The 23,384-nt window shown below is 33.6% G+C and overlaps 1 protein-coding gene across 23 annotated transcripts in view; it reads left to right on the forward strand.

Annotated features, from left to right (window-relative positions):
• Positions 1 to 23,384, forward strand: part of DGKB (diacylglycerol kinase beta) — a 764,643-nt gene that overhangs the window by 21,204 nt on the left and 720,055 nt on the right. For 6 of the 23 annotated variants that reach the window (XM_065542254.2, XM_074035388.1, XM_074035390.1 and 3 more), the window contains exon 2: positions 325 to 409. The exons of the other annotated variants lie outside the window; for them this stretch is intronic. The gene's annotated coding sequence lies outside the window, so the exon portion shown is untranslated. The remainder of the gene's footprint in view (positions 1 to 324; positions 410 to 23,384) is intronic. 23 annotated transcript variants of the gene reach the window in all.

A 23,384-nucleotide genomic window follows, 5' to 3' on the forward strand; every position in this document is an offset into this window, starting at 1 on the left:
TAAAAACTGTACACATGAATATAAACAGTGGAATGATAGACAATGGAGACTCAGAAGGGAGGAAGGATGGGAAGAGAATGAAGGATGATAAATTATGAATCGGTCAATGCATGTTGTTCCGGTGATTGATACACTACAAGTTCTGACTTGACCACTACACAATCTATGCATGTAACAAAATTGCACTTGTACGCCAAAAATTTACTTAAATAAGAAAAAGAAAGTAGAAATTAAAACATTAAAACAAAAAAAAATCAATACTACCTACTAATCTATAAATCTACCTCATCCCTACTCTTTCTACTCTTGCTATTGTGAGCAAAGAAGATATGGTCCTTGTGTGAAATTCAAGACTCTGGTGTAAACTCTGACTGTCAAACAATGCCCTTTTGTGGACTACATCCTTCAGGTATGCATTCTCATTCCCTCCCTCTTTCTTTCTCTCTTATCCTCAATTTCTCTTTACCCTCACACTCCCAAATACATCCATATTTACTTTCTCATTTTTTTAACTCCAAACTTTCCTTCTCTCTATTAATCATCTTGAGACCATGAAAATCTCTTGCCTGGGAATCTTCTGTTGAAGTAGAATTTTTTTAAGTTAAAAATATAACTTATATAAAAAATACAAAATGAGCTTATTTCAAATATGTTATTTGGCTCATTCATTAATAAAGGAACTAGTAAAATAGCAGGAATGATTCAAAAAAATTAAGAAATGTGAGATTTATAGAGTTTAAACTATAGAGTTTATAGTTTATAGGAATGCAGAGTTTATAGGAATGCAGAAATAAATTTGCCAAAGGTTACTGGAGTGGTTAATGGTGTACAAGGCAATATATACTAACCTTTGGGTTATGGTATAAAAGTCATTTGCACTTCTTTTGGATAAAAAAATATTTAAATTTTTCTGAAAGAAGAATCATTAGCATTTTACTCAATCTTCTACAGGTTAACAAAGTATGGCTCTTAAAGAGTTCAACATATTCAGGTCAATAGGAAATATGAAGTTGAAGAAAGGCACACAACCCTACAAAATCAGAAATCTCCACCACAGTGTTCCTGGTATAAAACAACCAGCATTCTACAAACATAATATCTAGCAATCTTTTTTTTTTTTTTAATTTCCTAATGCTAATAAATGTTGATGACTTCATTGTTCTGCATGCACTCTTAATTCCCAATTTACTTTTGAGAAAATGGCAAGAATGTTCTTTTGGTAATTTTGTTACATAGAAATTTAAAATATCTTAGAAAATTTATCTTAATAAAAATCAAAAGCAAGTGACTTGTTGAGAGAAAATACTTGTCATAATAGGCATTTCCCTAGTGTTCAAGGATGTACTAAAATGCTTCAAAAAAGGTGACAGAACTATGGAAATAATTCAACAGAATAAGAGCAATCAATTTATAGTGGTGACTGTAATGGCCAAATATGTGAAAAGATGCTCAACTTCAATAATAGTCATAGAACTGAAATAATGATCACAATACCAACAATAACATTGTAAGCCAAAGTTCTCTCATCAGACTGGCAAAATTTTAAAACATTTGGTAACATCTAGTCTGGCAATGGTATAAGGAAGTGGTTTCTTATGAATTGTCATAACTGAAAATTACTGTAAAATGTTAGAAATATATTTTATCACAACTTATTAAAATTCAAATTTCCTATAATCTTTGGCCTAACAGCCTCATTGTTATTTATTTATTCAATAAAATAGACACTTGAATAGAAAGACATATGACAAGGAATTTTTATTGCAGCATTGTTTACTATAACATAAAACTGGAAACGAGCAATTAAACATAAATAGGAATATGTTTGAATTAGTAGCAACACATTATTCACTATATATTATGTAGTTATATAAGCAAATATAAATCTATACACTAAGTTTTAATGGTGATTAAATTAAAGTTACAAGCTTGGTATGAGACTCCTAGAGACAACGTTAGTTTTGATACTTAAGCATTTTGTTAAAAAGAGCATTAATTTCATAATTATAGGAATGAATAATTATAAATTATTATATGTTATTATGTCTCAGCTTCCCTGCTCAGAGTCTTTTGAGGGGCTTCTTATGGCATGAGGATGCAATCCAAACCTCTTCCATTTGTAAGATCCTTGCAATTCAACTATGCTGTTGTTCCAACTTGACCTTGAGTAACTCTAGCAATCGGTTGCTTCATCTAGAAACAATATACAACTTTTATTTGCTTTATTTTATTTATTTATTTATTTATTTATTTATTTATTTATTTATTTGAGATGGAGTCTCACTCTGTTGCCAAGGTTGGAGTGCAATGGCATGGTCTTGGCTCACAGCAACCTCCACCTCCCAGGTTCAAGCAATTCTGCCTCAGCCTCCCAAGTAGCTGGGATTACAGGTGTGTGCCACCACACCTGGCTAATTTTTCTATTTTTAGTAGAGACAGTGTTTCGCCATGTTGGCCAGGCTGGTCTTGAACTCCTGACCTCGTGATCCGCCCACTTGGCCTCCCAAAATGCTGACCAACTTTTATTTTATTTTGAAAGAATGCAACTCTTTCTTACCTTAGAACCTGCCCTTTCCTGACTCACTCCCTCTGGCTGGATACACTTTTTCCATATTCTGTTACTTCGCTTTAAATATCACTTTCCTGAAATTACCACTTTGATCCTTCAACTGAAATTATTTCCCCCAGTTATAAATTCTCATAAGGATTCTTAGGGACACAATTTTTTAAATAGAAACCAAATTGACATCTTGTGAGGCTGAGAAATGCTAAGTAATAGGACGATTTTGAGTATGCTGGGCATGATGAACTAGAAATTAGATATAATTTTTTAAAACTAGAGTCTCATTATGAGAGAAAACAAGAATCAGACACACAATTGTCATTTATTAGTCATTTTGCACAGTTTCTGGATTATTTCACTTTAAGAGGATTTTAACTCGTCATACAAAAGTCTTAAGAGGAAAGATTCTTTCAGCATTGAGGTATTTTACCATGGAGAAGAATGAATGGCTCGTTGATTATTCTTCCCAACTAAAGGGATTGCTACTATGAATGTTTTTGTTGGGTCAAAGAAAGGAGTTTTACAAGTTTGTGTACTAACAGAAATATTTAGGATCATAGGGAGATACTTGGGGCTTCATAGCTTTAGGTCATTTCAGATATTTTTAAAGAGTTTCTGCCACTCAGGTCAGTACCTACTAAAGACATAAATATTTACATAGAAAGCAAGTTTTACTTTAAGAGAGCCTGGCAAGATAACATATGAAATAGCCAAATAACTCAAAAAAAAAAAAAAAAAAAAAGGCCAAGTGTTTTACATTTAAAGAGCAAACTCACATCTGAAGTGATAGAAACAGTCATTCAAATGATACAACTGACCCTGACCGCATTCATTTACTGAATGCAAAGCGTGGAAGTTTACCATATTAAATATTCTTTTAGATAGCCTGGGCTCCCTAACATAGACAAATCAGGAGTCTAAACAGAATATTCTGTACCTCAGGTCATGGATATTTTGAAATACATTAAAATAGATTATTTTTATTTGTCATTATTTGAGAAGAGCTACTTTACTTTAATCTGAGAATCATTGTTTTGCTATACATTAGTTCTTTGCCAAAACAAATATATCAAGGATCTGCATGACATTTTGCTGTGTCTCGTAACAAGACCATGAGTATTTAATTTAGTATAACATAAAAGAATGTGTTTTTGAGCACCAGAACATAACAGTTTATAGAGCTATAAAATTCATTTTGGTAGTGATGTTTAATTAGATATTGATGACTTTTGGTACGAAGTAGAATGGCCGGCATATCTTACAACCTACAGCCCATGTGCTAAAACATACGCAAGACTTGCAGTGGATTCAATAGAAGGAAAGCAAAATTAGTTTGTGAGATGTTTTAATAAATCATATGATATAAATAATAAATATTTAAGTATTTGAATTTTTTTTTTTTTTTTTTTTTTTTTTTGAGACGGAGTCTCACTCTGTCGCCTAGACTGGAGTGCAGTGGCGCGATCTCAGCTCATTGCAAGCTCTGCCTCCCTGGTTCACGCGCCGTTCTTCTGCCTCAGCCTCCAGAGTAGCTGGGACTACAGGCGCCCACCACCACGCCCGGCTAATTTTGTGTGTGTGTGTATTTTTAATACAGACGGGGTTTCACCAAGTTAGCCAGAATGGTTTTGATCTCCTGACCATATGATCTGCCTGCCTTGGCCTCCCAAAGTGCTGGGATTACAGACGTCAGCCACCACTCTTTGATATTTTAATACCCAAATAAAATTATAGTTTATAAGTGACTCTTCACCTACTTTGGAATTATGGAGTGAAATCTATAGTCACATAAGTGCTCTGACTGCTGACAATCTTTTAAAGCTATGATGCAGAAACATTAGAGCAATTGCAAAAGAGAAATATAAAGCAGTCAGTAAAAATTTTACTCTACATTTCCATTTAAGAATGCAGATAAAAGCAAAAGGTGAATGTAAAAACTATTGTTAACTTGTGAATTATTATTGCCATGAATATTTTCTTGTCAACTTGGTTTAAAGATTTATATGTGCAAGGGTAATACACAAATATTTTTTGTTGAACAGGCTCTATTTGTGTATGTACATATTTCACTGATAAGATACTGTTGGCTTTTTATTTTTTTCTGTTTTGAGGCAATCCCAAAGTCACCATAAGTTCGATGAGTTAAAAATGTCTATATTTGTCCTTCTATAAGAATTATTGTCACAAATAGAGATTCTTTATTTGAACAAATACATACAAATTGGCACTAAAGATATAAACATTTATAACATGATAATCAGCCCCTCAAAGCTGGGAGTTTGATTTAATTTTTCTATATATGATTTTTCCTGATAGCAAGTCAGTGTATTTTCATAATCTTCAAGGAACTATTGTTTGTGGAACTTAGCATTGTGAAGAATTATTTATTTCTTGGTAAAAGGTTAAAATTTGAAGTCAACTTGGTAAATAAACATTCCTTAAGCATTTATCACAAGCTCAGTTTTCTGCAGAACATTTGAAAACAAAGGTTATAAGTTATAAACCATTTACTTATGCAAACTTCACAGGGTGATGGAAATGCAATGCCAGAGGGGTCACCCAAAATAAAATTTTTTGTTTACTTTTCTTTTCTTTTTTCTTTTTTTTTTTTTTGAGACAGAGTTTCGTTCTTGTTGACCAGGCTGGAGTGCAATGGTGCTATCTCAGCTCACCGCAACCTCCTCCTGGGTTCAAGCGATTCTTCTGCCTCAGCCTCCCAAGTAGCTGGGATTACAGGCATGTGCCACCACGCCTGGCTAATTTTTTATTTTCAGTACGGACAGGGTTTCTCCGTGTTGGTCAGGCTGGTCTTGAACTCCTGACCTCAGGTGATCCACCAGCCTCAGCCTCCCAAAGTGCTGGGATTACAGGCGTGAGCCACCGCACCTGGCCATAAAATTTTTTGAAAGGATATTTAAGTAACAATGAGACCAAAAATTTGGCCAGCTCTCAGAAATAATATAATAGGGAGTAAAACACATGTGAATTTTGAATTCTCTGAGATTAAAAAGAGCGACAACATGTGGTATATAGTTATAAAACTTCCTTAGCATCCCAGCATTGTTATATGAGAAAAAAGTTATTGATTAAGTGTGGTCATATGAGTTCTTTTATGTATTTTCCACATATTTAGTGCTTCTTCGTAGCACTAAACACAGTTTTAGCACATAAAATGTGCAAAATATTGAAATCACAGGCATGTCTAATTTTTCTATTCTGTAAACAGAATTTGGAGGATATTACTAATCTGGTTTAGTAAATAACATATAAAAAAAGTAGTGTGAAATATAGGTTTTTATTTATAATTGATTCAACTGAATACAGATATTTATACTGAATGTATGATAATTTTGCTAGGCACAATGTATGTTTAACATATGTTATCTAGTTAGTTGAGGAGGTATATAGAATTTTGAGTCTATGTCATTGATTGACAATATGTAGCATCACATGATTGAGTCTCAACATCAGTTGTACAGCTAACAAGTCCAGGAAAGCAACCAAGTTCTATGAGCTGAATTTGATGCTACTTATAAAAACAACAATATAAAACTTACACCATATCAGAACTGATATTAAATAAGCAATAAAATCTAAGAAACCTAAGAAGTTTAGGAAAGTTGGTTGAGTGCTAGCTTGATCAGTAACTGAGGTGATGCTGCAAAGGCGAGCTCCAAAGTGAGGCATAGCCTGTGAGTGTTCTTGGCCCTGCCCAGGAAAGAATTCAAAGGCAAGCCAGAAGTAGAAGAAAACAGCTTTACTGAACAGGCAGTGCTATGTTTCTGGCCTTGTTACAGCTCTGTCCCTGCTCCTGCAGAGCAGGGCTACCCCTTAGGCAGAGAGTAGCAGCTCAGTGCAGTTTTGCAGTCATATTTATAACTTCTTCAATTACATGTAGATTACAGACCATTTATGCAGAAGTTTTTTAAAACGGGGTGGTAACTTTTGGGTCATTGTGTCATTGCCATAGAAAAAGGCAGTAACTCCCTGGTGTTGCCACGGTAATGGTAAACTGACATGGCACACTGGTAGGCATGTCTTATGGAAAGCTGCTTCCACCCCACCCTGTTTTAGCTAGTCCTCAATTTGATATGGTGTCCAAACCCTGTCTCTGGAATGGAGTCCTGCCTCCTACCTTAAAGGCAAAAATGTAGATATGATAGTTATAAAGGTCTTATTTTTTACCTGAATGATGCTCAACCATGTAAGGAGATGATTTCCTTTTATCCCAAGGGTGTCCAATCTTTTGGCTCCTCTGGGTCACATTGGAAGAAGAATTGTCTTGGGCCACACATAAAATACAACTAACACTAACGATAGCTGATAAAGAACAACAACAACAAAATTGCAAATAAAATCTCATAATGTTTTAAGAAAGTTTACAAATTTGTGTTGGGCCACAATCAAAGCTGTCCTGGGCCACATGTGGCCCAAGGTGGGTTAGAAAAGCCTGTTTTATCCTAATCTGTTCACTGGGATTAAAATATCACACCCACACAAATATGCAATGTATTCAACACGTACACACTTATTAATTCACATGAATTTCATAATGATCTTCATTGATAATTATTGAGCAACAAGATCAACAGTGGTCCTAACAGTTTTGCCTTATCTACTTTTACCAGTAAATAAATAAGCAAAGGTGAAAGCAAAAGACATTATATTATGCTTGACATGGGCATTCTTATTTCAAAATGTTGCAAATTGGTGTATTTCAGATTATAGTGTTTAATTACCTTTGTGGCTTAATTTTTTTAAAAAGCATGGTGACTCCTAAAAAGTGAATGATTGAAGTACTCCCAGATTTTAAGTTATAAGCTGGTAGAAGGAGCAGAATTCTGTTTTTGAATTAAAGAAAATAGCATTTGGCAGTCAATGAGGATGTTAGAAACAGCCAGGTGGCAAATAAATATAGAGGTATGAAACTTATTTTGTTTGTAATTAATAGAGACAGATTCATTTCTTCATAATCATTTATCTTACTATGATATTGATCAAACTGTATGATCAGTTATTGTTATTGTTTTTATTATTATTATTATTTTGGTGTGCTCCCTATGGCTTTCAGGGAAATTCATCATAGCTCCATCACATCTATTTAATGGCACACGAAACTTCTCCCTAAACAATGGATATTTTTTTCTAAAAGAAGAAAAACCCCTTACCATGTAAAGGCCCTGTGGGATTATGTAAAATATCTAGCTGTTTAATTCTTTTTTTTTTTTTTTTTTTTTTTTCCCTGTTTTTCCCTTACGCTAGCAAAATAAAAAAGAGTTTGGGAAGGGAAGATACTGTAAAGCTGTTTTTTTTTTTTCCTTCTTTTGGAAAAAACAACTCGAATATTTATATGCAGGGGACTGTGTGATCTAAAACTTTATATTGTATCTACTAATAATCTGTGTGGGGGAATTGATTTTGAATAATGCCTAGATAGGGATACAATTAATTTTGTTGCAGTTCTTGCTTTTTACAGTTGTAACTATAAAAAGCAATATTTCAGATGGCTTTAATCTTTTATAGCAATATTCCCCTACATCTTTTATTATTGTTTTTCCATACAGAGGAAACATATCTACCCCATTTATATATAGATATGTGTGTGTATATATATCCTTCTATATATAGAAAAAGAGAGAGAGAGAAAATTATATGGTATTACGTGCTTTGTAAAATATTGTAGTGTATTCTCTACATTCTCGTAGGATTTTTGTAGATACAAAAATCCTCACTATTTTCTCGTAGGATTTTTGTAGATACAAAAATCCTCACTATTTTCTCTTAGGATTTTTGTAGATACAAAAATTGGGATACTCATAGATTATGTTCATCTGATAATATTAATACAAATGAATGAAAACTATACATTAATGTTAGTGGACTAATCTGAAATGTGGAAAATGCATGCTGTTTCCAGTGCTAAGCTATCAACTAACTTGTCTCTCTAAAAATTGTATTTTTGTAAATGTATGTCTGCTTAAATTATCAATGAGTTCAAGTGTGGTTTAATAACTCCTAATTAAAGAAAAGTGAGTAAGGCAACCAAAGAGCCTGAAACATACTAGAGAATATCACGCTCTGATTTTTTCATGTGTTTTTAAAACAAGTTTCTCAGGGAAATGTTTGTTTATGTGTAAGTGGTACTGCTGGATAACTGAGTACATCCCTTCTTCATCTTCAACTAAAGAAACTTAACCTTTGTTTGATACATAGGTGTACTGGTAGAATTTTATTTAAAGAGAGATTACTGTTACTAAAAATGTTTTAAAATTACTACTGCCTATTATTTGTTTCATTCTTAGTAATACAGCATTCTATTTTATGTTTTGATTAATAAGATTATTATTCCATATTTTATACCAACTACTTATGTCATATTTTACAAAGAGGTTACCAATGTAAGACATAAGAGTCCTTACTAAATTCTAACTAATATATTTCTTTTTAGAAACTTAATACTTTTAAAATAATTTTCATTTAATTCAGACTGTTGGCAATCGTGAATCTATAATTTTGGACTGTAAGGGCAGCTTTGCTAGAAACAGTGGACTCAAAGTTAACTATAAATTGTTGTGTATGTACATACTATTGAAAAACATTTGCATACATATGTATGTATATATATAGTATATATAAACTTCCATAATAAGAAGCTAATGGAGATTAAGTTGGCAATATTTATCTTTATTCTTTTGATTTGAGTCTTTTCCCACCAAAATTATAGATGTATTGTTCAAAATAAAAAATCTAATGTTCTTGAAGTTCTATAGTTTGTTAAACTTGAGTAAATTTCTAAATTTATAGCAGCCTTATTATCTTCCTGCCTTATATCTTTACTCTTACTGTGATCAGAATATAGAAAAATTAATTCATTATATGTTTTAAGACGTTTTCAGTTACGGCACTATTAAGCAGGCTATTATCATGATTAAGAAAAAAATATGAAAATGTCTATTTGTCTTTTATACTTGAACAAGTAAAAATGGGCTAAACTGAGTATTTGATTGCAAGACCACAGAAAGTATAATAGAAAGGGGTGCTAGCCCCATTGACCTTATGTCAAGAAAATTATTACCAGACAAGAACTTCCCAAAGATAAAAGTTATTCCTGATAAGTTTAATGAACATTCATGAAAATTCTATTTCTCAGCAAGGATGCTTTTTCATAACAAAATCTTTTAGGGTAGTTTGAATTTCCCATTACCTGAGTCAATTATTGTAGATTATTTTTGTTTTTGGTTACTTTTTAGAGCTTACACTTTGGCATCAGGGGAAAGGGATTACATTTTAATGTGTTAAGATTATCATTAAATATTTGTGTTCTTACTCTCTTGATTACCAAATAAAATGTTGAATTCTTAGCTCCTTTCATATTGGCTCTGATTTTTAAATTAGAAAATCTTTTATATATTAAAACTTTATTACATATATTATATAATATATATTATAAATATAAATTCTATTATATAAATATATGTTATATAAACAATCAAATTTAGGATTTTAGGAAGCAGGTCTCCTTTCCCAGAAGCCAACAGTGAAGCTGAAAGAATGTCCTTGAGTAAAGAAACCTTAGGCCACACAGTATCTAATGTCTGTGAGACAAGCTTCAATTTCAGAATTTTTGCAGCAACTTGGGTTCTTTAAACAGTGAGCATAATGGTGTCGCTGTGCTTTATAAACATTCACCAAAATACTACATTATTCATTTAACCAAAATTTATCCAGTATCTACATTAAATCAGGAATTATGTTAAGCATAGAGAGTGCATATAACATAAGGCAGAAACTTAGCTGTGAAGTTACTTTCTGTAAATTCTGCAATTCTAGAGCAGGTGTTGACAAATAGTTTTCATCACATATGCCAACATCGGTCAACTGGTAGTGTTTGCCTATCGTGTGCTCTGTGGAGATCCTGAGTCTGCTGCCTCTGGAATCATCAGCAAAATGTTTTAATCATTTATTTATGATTGTTGCTAGTGGTAGCAGGTGTAGCGTATGTTTGTTATTCCTGTTCTACCACTCTTATTTAGAAATAACATTTCATTGGAGATTGGTATCATTTATAAGTACCATATTTATGCAATGAGAAATATGAACAGATTAATATATGACAGGTTCTTATTATATTAAACCCCAGAGATGACTTATGATGCTTGATCCTTCATCTTTGAAAAATTCATATTTATTTTTAGATCTAGTGAATCACCACTTTGCCCTTTGCTTCACAAATAACTTGCAGAGGTTAATGTTCTTGAGAATCCAAGTCCTGTGTCGAAGATCTCTTTATTTAGGGCAAAGTGCCGTATAAATCATAGAAGTTTTAGCAAAAAACTTCAGAGAATACTTGTGTTTCAAACTTCTAAAGATTATTTAAAATAAAAGTATGAAAACTAAATGGATAAAATTGAAAATTCATTTTAATTATAATCCACTAATGTCTGTATGATGCCATCCATCACCACACCTCCCCATATAGAGCAATCTGCATAATAAAAATGTTAATATTTTTATAAAATATAGACAGTGCCAGGCACTTAGAAAAGGCTTATAAAATGCTTATTAATGATTTGATAGACAAGTGAGCTTCGTGTTCCTAAAATATTTTCTCAGCATTGTGTTATGCATTTTATGAGAAACAAAAGGCCTAATTCTTCTAAGTCAGTCTAAATTCCAGGTACCAGATACCAAATATCTAGGCATATTAACACCCCCAAACCAGACATCAACAGCTTCATAAGTACGTGAGAAACTGTACAGGATTGACTCTGAGGATAGTAAATTGGAGTGGGCTGGATCATGGTAACTAAAGACAATCTTTTTCAAGATGATTAGACTTTTTACTCTTTGACCAGCATCTCCCCTTTCCCATCACATTTTCTCAATCCCCACCAGCCTCTAGTAACAGGAGGAATGTGTTCTGGTGATCTATTGCACAGCATGGTGACTATAGTTAATAAAAATGTATTACATATTTTGAAATTGCCAAAAGAATGGATTTTAAGTCTTCTCACTACAAAGAAATGATATATATACAAGGTGATGGATAAGCTAATTAGCCTGATGCAATCATTCCACAATGTATATAGGTACCAAAACATCACATTTTACCCCATAAATATATAGTTATTATTATTATTATTATTATTATTTTAAGATAAAGTCTCACTCTGTTACCTAGGCTGGAGTGCAGTGGTGCTATCTCAGCTCACTGCAACCTCCCACTACTGGGTTCAAGCGATTCTTCCACCTCAGCTGCTTGAGTAGCTGAGATTACAGCTTCACGCCACCATGCCCACGTGTTTTTGTATTTTTAGTAGAGACGCGTTTTCACCATATTGGTCAGGCTGGTCTTGAACTCCTGACCTCATGATCTGCCCACCTCGACCTCCTAAAGTGTTGGGATTATAGGTGTGAGCCACTGCACCCGGCCAATTATTTGTTAATTTAAAGTTAAATATAATGTTAACAAAAGTTCGTACTTAAATCTTTGTCAGGATTTCCATAATTAGAGAAAATAGGAAAATAATTTTTCAGAAATGCTTGGGAAATTTTTCTGAGCAGAAGGCAAAGGTATTTTCTAAAGAATTAACTCATTAATTCATGTGTTTACTCATTTCATTTTACTCATGTATTCAATATCTATTGGTTGAGCACATAAAATACAGATTACAAGAAGCTACAAGGTAGGAGAAACAGGATAGCAGAGAGGGCACTTTATCTGAAGTATCTGTAGGTTACCTAGTTAAAGATCTCCAGTGAGTATATGGTTCTGTGGGCCTGGATGTTAGGTGAGAATGGTGGGCTGCAGATAAGTTTAGAAAAGTTTTTCATATAGGTGGCAATGGAATCCATAGATGCGAATAAGACCACTCAGGGAATAGCATGTAGAGCCAAGACACCCAAGATGGAACTCGGGGTCTCAATATTTAAAATGATGATAGACAAAAATGGATAAAGAAAAATTTTAAAGTAAGAGAGGTTGGAGAAGTCAGGAGAGAGTGTAATCAAAAAATCATGATCAATAAAACATTATTGGCCGGGCGCGGTGGCTCACGCCTGTAATCCCAGCACTTTGGGAGGCCGAGACGGGCGGATCACGAGGTCAGGAGATCGAGACCATCCTGGCTAACACGGTGAAACCCCGTCTCTACTAAAAGTACAAAAAACTAGCCGGGCGAGGTGGCGGGCGTCTGTAGTCCCAGCTACTCGGGAGGCTGAGGCAGGAGAATGGCGTAAACAGGAGGCGGAGCTTGTAGTGAGCCGAGTTCGCGCCACTCCACTCCAGCCTGGGCGACAGAGCAAAGACTCCGTCTCAAAAAAAAAAAAAAACATTATTTAATATTGTCTTCCAAATCATAAACTTGATCTGGTATAGCATGAGCATTAGTGAGTAATCTCTTACTTGTTTATTACTGTGTCATAACCCATCAATACTGACTGGATATGTGTAAATGTATGTAAATATAAAGCAAAATTAATTTAAATATATGAATATATATTGTGTATATAACTGTTGAAAAACATTAGTAACTGAAGTATAGAATAGAGAAGTGCCCATGCATAGTAATTATGTGTAATATATTCTTCCCTATTAATGATCTATTTTCACATAGTTCAATGAGAATAAACTCACAGAAAAGCTTCTGTTGAAGTACGATTGATTATATTTCATTTTAAAAGTAAACCATGTAATTGCTTGATATGAATTAATTTATTTTTTCAAGAATGAGCATTAATAAAAAATACTATGATAGCACATGACAATTTAAACACTTTCTAAAACTACAAAGAATGTTTCTTAATTGGAGGAGTGTATATTGATTGTAAAGTTTAATACAGTGTGTCAGAAAAATTAAAGAAAACCTTTAAACTTTAAAATACACAAGAAATTACGGGCCCAGTTAAACCTCAACTCTATAATCCTGTCAAAATCTGACAAGATTTCAAAGTCTGCAAGGTAAACCCCAATGTGAAGTAAAAGGCAAGGCTAAAATCTAAATTGAATTTTGTTTTCTAAGAACTACAATAGGTTATTTTTAGTTTTCATTACTCATTTTGATAAAGAACAACTTTTTTAAATGTAATATTCCCTTTGGCAAGATGCCATTCCTTATCTGTATGGGCTTGGTTATTTTAGAGATTGCTATGCCAGGTCAGAAATGATAACATTTAGTCATGAAGAATTTTGTCAATGTTTAGATTATAACATCTACAAGGACTGTCCTTACAATTTGATAAAAATGTTCTATCTTTACCTCTAAGACAAACAGTGGTGAGGATTTCTTTCTCTAAGTGTCTTCATGGAGCTGTTTTATGTCTTGATCTTCTCTGAGGAATTTAAAATTTGCATCCGTGCAAGGAAGCAAAGAACTAACAGTTTACTGACATTGATTTAGTGCTTAAATATGCAACAGAATCTGTGCTAGATTCTGAAGTATTGTCTTTAATTTTACCTCAGCTTTTGAGGTAGGCATCACTTTCCCACATTATATTTAAGAGGGTAAATTTACCTTCTCTTCCACTTCTAAAGAGGAAGAGGCCGGGTGCGGTGGCTCAAGCCTGTAATCCCAGCACTTTGGGAGGCCGAGACGGGCGGATCACGAGGTCAGGAGATCGAGACCATCCTGGCTAACACGGTGAAACCCCGTCTCTACTAAAAAATACAAAAAACTAGCCGGGCGAGGTGGCGGGCGCCTATAGTCCCAGCCACTTGAGAGGCTGAGGCAGGAGAATGGCGTAAACCCGGGAGGCGGAGCTTGCAGTGAGCTGAGATCCGGCCACTGCACTCTAGCCTGGGCGACAGAGCGAGACTCCGTCTCAAAAAAAAAAAAAAAAAAAAAAAAAAGGAGGAATGGAAAGTGGAAAATTGGAGAAATCGAGGAGAAGAGCAATGCTCATTAAAGGTAAAATGATGGGGAGAGTCAAAGGGAAGAAGGTGAGAAGAAATTGGAATGAGGGGCAGAGCTAGAACTACTATTCCACATAGAAGGTCTGTGAAGTCCGAGGTCAGGAGTTCGAGACCAGCCTAGCCAACATGGTGAAACCCCATCTCTACTAAAGATACAAAAAATTAGCTGGGCATGGTGGCACATGCCTGTAATCCTAGCTACTCAGGAGGCTGGGGCAGGAGAATCGCTTGAACCCGGGAGGCGGAGATTGCAGTGAGCCGAGATCCTGCCACTGCACTCCAGCCTGGGTTATAGGAAGAGATGCCATCTTAAAAAGAAAGAGAAAAAAAAAAAAAGAAAAAAGAAGGTCTGTGAAGTCTGACGCTAGAAAAATATGGCAAGAGGCAAGCGTAGGGCGCAGTGACAGAAGGGGCATTTTACTTTGAAAAATGTGTACCATAGCTGCTACCTCTGTATTTTTCCACAAAAGCGTCCACAAAATTCACATTATTGTAAGTGAAAGACTGACCCTAGGAGGGCTCTTGGTTACATCAGAGCCAGAAGAAGAAGGTCCAGTTACATGGACATATGTTGATGATGAAATGGAGACGCAGAGGTGTTAATTAGGATTAAAAATTGGGATTCAATCCAGGCCAGTCTGACTTCAAATCTCAGTTGTTTTGTTCCTATATCTCTTTGCGTGAAATTTGAAATAAGCTATAAATCCAATGGGGAGCACCTCAAGAATGCTGCAGGATTCTTCGCTGAAGCTACCTTAATTAGTGCTAATGATGTTTGACTGGGACAGCTGATTTGATTGTTTTGGTAGATGACTCAGTTAAAATTAGACATAGGTTAAGGAGTCCATGCTAATTGTTTTTACATGCATATGCTAAGGAACGGTATTTTCTCTGCTCGGCTAGTATATTTATAAAGAGCATTCTCAAAGGAGTAAACAGAAGCTTAAATTAGTTTTATGATCTATTAAAAGAAAATGAAAATATGATTCATTAGGGATATTTATATGAGTTAATTACATTTATACTTTAATAATTTATACATATTTAGAGCTTTATAATTAGTTTTCACAAACAGTATGCAACAAATGAGGTTGAAAAAAGTTGTGCTCCAATATCAGGAAACACAAAATCAGTTTTTAAATGTAAGGAATAATACATTGGACAAAGATAGTCTTTCAACAAATGAACATCCACATTTAAAAAATATGGAACAAGTGAACATCCACATTTTTAAAAAAAACAAACAGAATCTAGACACAGACCTTACATTCTTCATAAAAATTAACTTGAAATTAATTATAGACCGAAATATCCAATGCAGTAGTACAGAAATCTTAGAAGATAAGAGAATACTTAGATGACCTTGAATATGATAATGACTTTTTAGATACAACACCAAAGGCAGAGTCCATGAAAAAAACTGATAAACTGAATTTCATTAAAATTAAAAGAAAAACTTCTGTGAAAGACAATTTTCAGTGAATGAGAAGACAAGGCACAGACTGAGAGAAAATATTTGCAAAACATGTATCTCATAAAGGACTTTTATCCAAATTACAAAGAACTCTTGAAACTCAACAATATGAAAATGAATAACTCAATTAAAAATGGGCCAAAGACTTTAGCAGATACTTAGCCAAAGAAAATATACAGATGGCAAATAAGCATGTGAAAAGATGCTCTACCTCATATGTCATCAGGGAAATGCAAATTAAACAACAGTGAGATATTACTACACACCTATTAAAATGGCCAAACTCTGGAACACTGACATCAAACACTAATGAGGATCGGGAGCAACTGGAACTCTCACTCATTGCTGGTAGGAAGTAAAATGGTATAGTCGCTTTGAGAAACAGTTTGGTGGTTTCTAACAAAATGAAACATATTCTTTCTGTATGATCCAATCATTAAGTGCCTTAGTATTTACCCAAAGGAGTTGAAGAATTGTTTCACAAAGATCTTCATATGAATGCTTTTAGCAGTTTCATTAATAAATGTCAAAACTCGAAAGCCACCAAAATGTCCTTCTAGGGTGGCTAGATAAATACATGATGATATATCCAGACAATGGAATATTATTCAGTGCTGAAAAGAAATTAGCTATCAAGCCATGAAAAGACATAGAGGAAACTCAAATGGAAATTACTAAGTGGACAGCTATATATTATATGATTCCAAGTTTATATAACATTTTGCAAAAGGCAGAATTACAGAACAGTACAAAATATTAATGTTTGCTAGGGGTTGGGGGGAAGAGGGATAAATAAGTGGAACAATACACATTTTTAAAGCAATAAAACTAATCTATATAATGAAGAATACAAGTCATTACAGAATTTGTCCAAACCCATAGAATGTGCAAGAGAGATCCTAATATAAACTACGTACTTTGGGTGATTATGATGTCTCATTGTGAGCTCATCAGTTGCAAAAAATGTACCACTCTGGTGGGGAATTTTAAAGAGTGGAGGCTATGGATTTATATGGACAGGGAGTACATGAAAAATCACTGTACCTTCCTCTTAGTTTTGCTATGAATCTAAAATTGCTCTTTTAAAAAAATTAAGTCTTTAAAAAATAAGTCTATGCTTCTCTTAGCCAGGACTCTTGTGTTGGAAGTAACCTTCCTCTATTCCACTTCTCATCTCCCTTCTATTATTATCTGTATTTTTGTATTCATCTCCGTTTCTTTGCTTATACAGTGAAATGCCTTGTTTTCTACCTTAATTCATGGAAGTTATATTTTCAGTGGTCTCTTTAGGTTTTACTTTTTCTTGAGTACATTTCAAATTATTCTGAGCCATACAAAGTCCTCTGTCCCTCAGAGGACTCTCTCATTTTAGCTTAACTCTATTCATGGTCTTCTTTTTACTCAGCACATGCTCTTGGAGTAGTTATCTCTCTTATGCACATCAGGACTACCAAATCTTTAAATTTGACCTCTAACTCCACCCTGGATTACCACTCTGGCATTTAATCATTCTCACTGTATATGATAGTTTGAATATTCTACATAGAATCCACCAAAGTTTAGCCAAGATACAGGAACCATTTTAGACATTTGGCAAAAAAGACAATGGAAAAAGAAGCCAAACAGAGAATGGCAACAGCGGGAAGCCACTAGTACTTTAGGATTGAAGACAGTAAAGAGAAGTTTTAGCAATAATCCAAATGTTAAAGCTGTCCTGGGGGAGCTTAGTCCACAGTGGGATGGCCAAGAAGGTGAGGAGCTAGAATTATTTTGAGATGCAACCAACTGCCAGAAATAGAACTATCCGCATGCAGGCAGGGCAAGAGAGAAAGAAATACCTTGAGGACTACTACTTCCTACGCTTCATTCCTATGAGATAGTTTGCTAAACCCAGATGTCAGGGGAGCCCAGGAAATGTAGCAGGAGAAAAGGCAATGGAACTGAGGATAAATAAGCAAGAACTGGGATTCACAGATAGAGAAATGCAACAAAATTTTTATTAAAGTCAGTTTTTCTTAACCCTAACACAAGTCTGTTGCTCCTCCAGAGTTCCATTAATGGAATTAACATTTACATGGGTCATCTTGATCACATTTTAGTTCACCAATAGGTCATCAATTCTTTATAATTTTAACTCTGGAGTTGCCTTTTCCTCTTTATCCCTCATCTCCCCTGCTATGGCTTTTGCATCTACGCTTAATATGTCTCTTCTAGTATCCATGCAAGGCATTCTCATTAGCAGCTCCACCTCCAGTCTTTCCTTAAATGCCAGCAGAATTCTGTCTGGAAAATGAATGAAACCATGAGATCCTCCCACTTGTATTTTAAAAATAGTTACCCATCCCTAAAGGATTAAGTCTTAAGACCTGATCTGGCTTCTAGCCCCACCCACCCCCGCCTTTTCTTTTTTGCCATCTTGTCTTATCCCTTTGTCCATAGCCTCTGCTCAGTCCCATTACATGGCTTGTAACACCCCTGACTGTTGTACATTTCTCCGTCTTTAAGTATATTGTTCTTTCTGCCTGGCTAATCGCTACTGCTTCTAGAGGATTCTGCTCTGATATCCTATTTTCTGTGAAACCTCTTCTTTAAAGCCTGGAATCAATTGTTTCCTATCACTCAATATGCCTGGGTATAACTCTATTTGTATTTTTCTTTCTATATTCAAAATACATATATAACATTTATTTCCAATCAGACTGTATAATTTTCAAGGGCAAAAATTGTGTTTTATTTACCTGTGTATCACTAGAATTTGGTAACAGGCTAGGCCTGTTGTGGATGCTACATAAAGGCATATTGATTGAAGGGTGGTGCATTTCAAGTGCTCATATGATCCTTTAAGATAGCTCTACTCTGATTATGTGGGTGTGTTTGTATGCGTATGTGTCTGTTTGTTGTTATTGTTTTTTAGTGAATATTTGACATAGATTCTGCTATTTAAATGATTTAAACACAACTAGGAAAACACAGAAACTTAACTGTACAAAACTATTATGTTAAATAAAAATACTATAATTATAAAACAACAAATACAATTGGTTATAAATTTTCAAATAATTTCAATTTTCCAATGTCTTTTTTTTTTTTTTTTTTTCTGAGACAGAGTTTTGCTCCTATTGCCCAGGCTGGAGTGAAGTGGCGTGATCTTGGATGATCACAACCTCCACCTCCTGGGTTCAAGGGATCTCCTCCCTCAGCCTCCGTAGTAGCTGGGATTACAGGCATGTGCCACCACGCCTGGCTAATTTTGTAGTTTTAGTAGAGACGGGGTTTCTTCATGTTGGTCAGGCTGGCTCGAACTCCCAACCTCACATGATCTGCCCTCCTTAGCCTCCCGAAGTGCCAAGATTAGAGATGTGAACCACACTCGGCCTCCATTTTTAAGTTAAGATTTTTTTTTAAATTTAACATATACTGCCCCAAAGTCATTCTTACCACAAAAAAAGTGAAAAGTTGATGAGGTGATGGATGTGTTAATGAGCTTGATTGAATCTTTCTATAATGTATAAGTAGATCAAAACATTTCATCATATCCCATAAATATACACTATTATTATTTGTGAATTACAAGTTAATAACTTTAAACTATATTTTAATTCATATCATAGCATTTTAATTTAGGTACCAATATAAATATGTAGTATATGCCCATCTCTATTGTGTTTACAGTGATTTTCCACTTTCTCCTATATTAAAGTGATGTGGTTTAGAATTAATATAAACAAAAAATTTTCCAAATAGTGTATTGGGAAATTTTAGTTTTATAGTTAATTCTAAATTATTTAATTTTTAATATAAATATTATTACTTTCTTGAACATAGTTTAAAAATACGACTAATACTTTTTAAATCTAAATGAGAAAAATATTTATAAAACCTAAAAGACACAGATGGTTAGTACCTAACATAAACTACTATATTAAGAAAATTGGTAGAAAAAATTCAAAACTTTGAAGAGGCAATTCACACACAAACTCACACACACACAATTACAAATGCTCAATAAATATAAAAAGTTTCACAACATCTCTAAAATGGAAAGTGATACTATTTAAATGGTTTGGGGTTTTAAACTACCACATAAAAATAAATTAAAAATAATATTATTAAAAATAATATCAATCATTTAATTTGAGCCCTCCACCAAAACCAAATCTACATTTCCTGACTTTTGATACAAGTGTTCCTATTGTGACCTCTTACAGTATCTAATGTAAAATGAGCTCTGTCGAAAGTCATTTAAAATAATCATTTCAGAGCAAAAGCATAGAAAAAAAATCAAAGGTTAGTATACTAAATTTTGTGGCTGTATAATATGTTTAACATAGTAGAATTAAAGTAGTTGAGAGAAAACACAAATATCCAAAATAATTGAACGTTGAATGAAGATGTAAAATTGCATTATATGTTAAAAAAACAGTGAACAATTTGCACAGAGAAGTTATAGGGGTTCTTGATTCTTTTCTTTTGCCTTTTTTGTTTTTGAGTTCTGTACTTTTAAATACAAGCAAAAAGCATTTAGTCCGTATATAAGGGAGGCAACAGAGTGTAGTGTAATTACAGTTGGCTAAGAGTTGAGACTCCTTTATTGAACTCTAAGAGTTTGAATTCTGGTTTCATTGCTTATTAACTGTGTGACTTTTGGCACACAATTTAAACTCTTCATGTCAGTTTTCTTATCTGTAATATGAAAATAATATTACTATAATACCTCACCCAGAAAGTTGTTATAACCACTAAATAAACATAAATTCTAAAAAATATACTTAGGTTGTAGAGAACACTTAAAAATCGTTAGCAGCTGTTGTAATGTACAGCATGGTGATTATAGTTAAGAACACTGGATTATTTACTTGAAATTTGATAAGAGGGTAACATTAAGTGTCCTCATCATATACATACACATACATACACACAGTGGTAACTATGTCTGGTGATGAGTGTGTTAATTCGATTGTGGTCATCATTTCACTATGTGCACACATATCAAATCACCTCCTTGTATGCCTTATGTATACACAATTTTTATTTGTCAATTTTACCTCAGTGAAGGTGAGGGGAAAGAAAATAAGATTATCAAGTTCATTAATAGCTAAGGAAGCAAAAATTTAAAATCACAATATCATCTCATATGTATCATGTCGACTAAATATAAGAAGTCAGATATTATCAAGTATTGGTTATAACGTGGATCAGTGGTAAGTGCTGATGGTCATATAAATGAGAAACACTCTTTGGAAAATGGTGACGCATCACCTTACAGGTAGAAGAATGTTCCTAAGAGCATTTCCATAGAACAAATCTTGCAAGCAGCTCAAATGTCCTTCAACAGTAGAAGAGAATAATTAAGGTGTATTCAGACAATGGAATTGTCACAGCAGTGAAAATGAAGGAATTCAGTTCTATGCCTCAATGTAGATGAATCTCAAAAAACATAATACTGAGGAAATGAATGAAGCACAGACAAATAAATAGAGTATGATTTCATCACTGTAAAGGTCAAAACAGGCAAGGCCATAATAGGTGGTAAAACTATATAGATAACCATAAAAACATAATGAGAAACAGTGTGAAAGGGAGTGCTCTAAGAGACAGGCAAACAGGTCTCTAATGTGCTGGTAATGTTCTATTTCATAAACCGAGCAGCAGGTACAAGGGAGGGTATTTTATTATTTTTCTTCCAACTTTTTATATAATTGTATACATTTCCTATATGTAAAATATATTTCACAAGTGAAATGTTTAAATAATGAAAAAAAAGGTCAGCTATGTTTACTATATTTGAAAGTTTATTGCTTTTTTTTTGGTTTTTATTTGTAGCCATATCAGAAATTTCTTAAATATGGATTATATTGAAAGTCAAATATTTTAATTCGTTTTTATACTTAAAAAAAATCTCTGTAGTACTGGTATTTTCTTTTTGAACATATAACTGAGCAGAAATAGTTTTGTACATCTTATTGGATGCCTTATGGTTGGAGAATATAAAATATACAAACAGTATGATTTATATAACAAGTATGGTGGTCAGAGAATTTCAGTGGTCTAGAATTTATTATGCACATATGCCAGATACCTGGAAATACAAAGAGATTGTGTGAAAATCACTCAGGTTTTGCATTCTGAGTCTGAATTCTCCCTATATTGACCTCTTACATCTCTGCTAAGAAAGTGATTATTAATACCAACTAATTGCCAGGGATATAATGTGGCATGCAGTGTTTATGAAGGACATACACTGTGTCTTTTTTAATTCTCAGAAAAATCTATTATCTTAATATTTATAATTGTATTTTCCTAAGAATATGTTGCAAAGTCTATAAATTTTCAAGGTATGCACACATATTCATACAGTTTTGCACATAAAATCAGGTTGTTCAAAGATCCCCTGAAAATATACATGAACAACTTAATGCCATAGGGAAAAGTCTCAAGCCAAGGAGGTTGTTCTTGCAATCCTCTAAACATAGTATAACTGTGTGCTTTGAAACTCCAAAATCAATAAATAACTAACAGCAAAAATCATCTAATTAAAATTTTTCTCTAGATAAATATTCAGCCACTGAAATCTTAAGATTTACGTATTACTCATTTATAAGAGGTGACAAAAAAAGAATGGAACATATGTCTTTGGAAAATTATAGTAAAATACCATTTTTAAAATCCTCTCTTCCTTAGCTACTTATCTTGGATTTTGTCTGCCCTTCATGAAATAATTTCCTGAATATTAATTTATTAGTCATCAAGCATACAATACAAAAGAAATAAACATTGGGAGACATATATGAATGTATGAAATTGTCATCAAAATTCAAATTTGGTCTAAGAAACACTTATGTTACAAGGCAGGTGATAAATTAGAAAGCATGAAAGAAATTTTTGTAAGAAAATGCTTACTTATTTAAAGATTTGAAATCTAAAATATTTTTAAGTGATTTATGCTCTGAAATTTCACAATTTCTAAAATGATATTTTAAGTATACGTTATGCTGTCCTTTTTAGTCAAAGGCAGTATTTAACAAGGAAAATAGTTGGCATATTGTTGTTAGAGTATATCACGTAAGTATGAAATTGCAGAGCTGAATTTTCCATTATTTCAGTGCTTAATGAAACTGTTTTCTTTATGTCATTTTGTTTTCAACAGTGAAAAATCAGTAAGTAGGTATCATCAAATTGCTTCTTATTTCTTAAGAAGAAAACTTTCTGGGTCATATTGCCTAACTTTTTATTTCTGGGCTTTGGGTACAACTTTGGGAAAAGTTGGTGCTATGTCCATTCAACTGCCCATGTTGTGTATTATAAAGTGACGTTATTACACAGATGGGATCATTGGTTTTAACACAAGCTATTGTGAGATGCACAGTTATGCATTTCAGGTATTTGCATTTAGTCAGGGAAGGAGGTAAGGGGAGATAGGAAAATATTTATTAAAC

The sequence above is a fragment of the Macaca fascicularis genome, chromosome 3 (genome assembly GCF_037993035.2).
Source record: "Macaca fascicularis isolate 582-1 chromosome 3, T2T-MFA8v1.1".
NCBI classification, from domain to species: domain Eukaryota; kingdom Metazoa; phylum Chordata; class Mammalia; order Primates; family Cercopithecidae; genus Macaca; species Macaca fascicularis.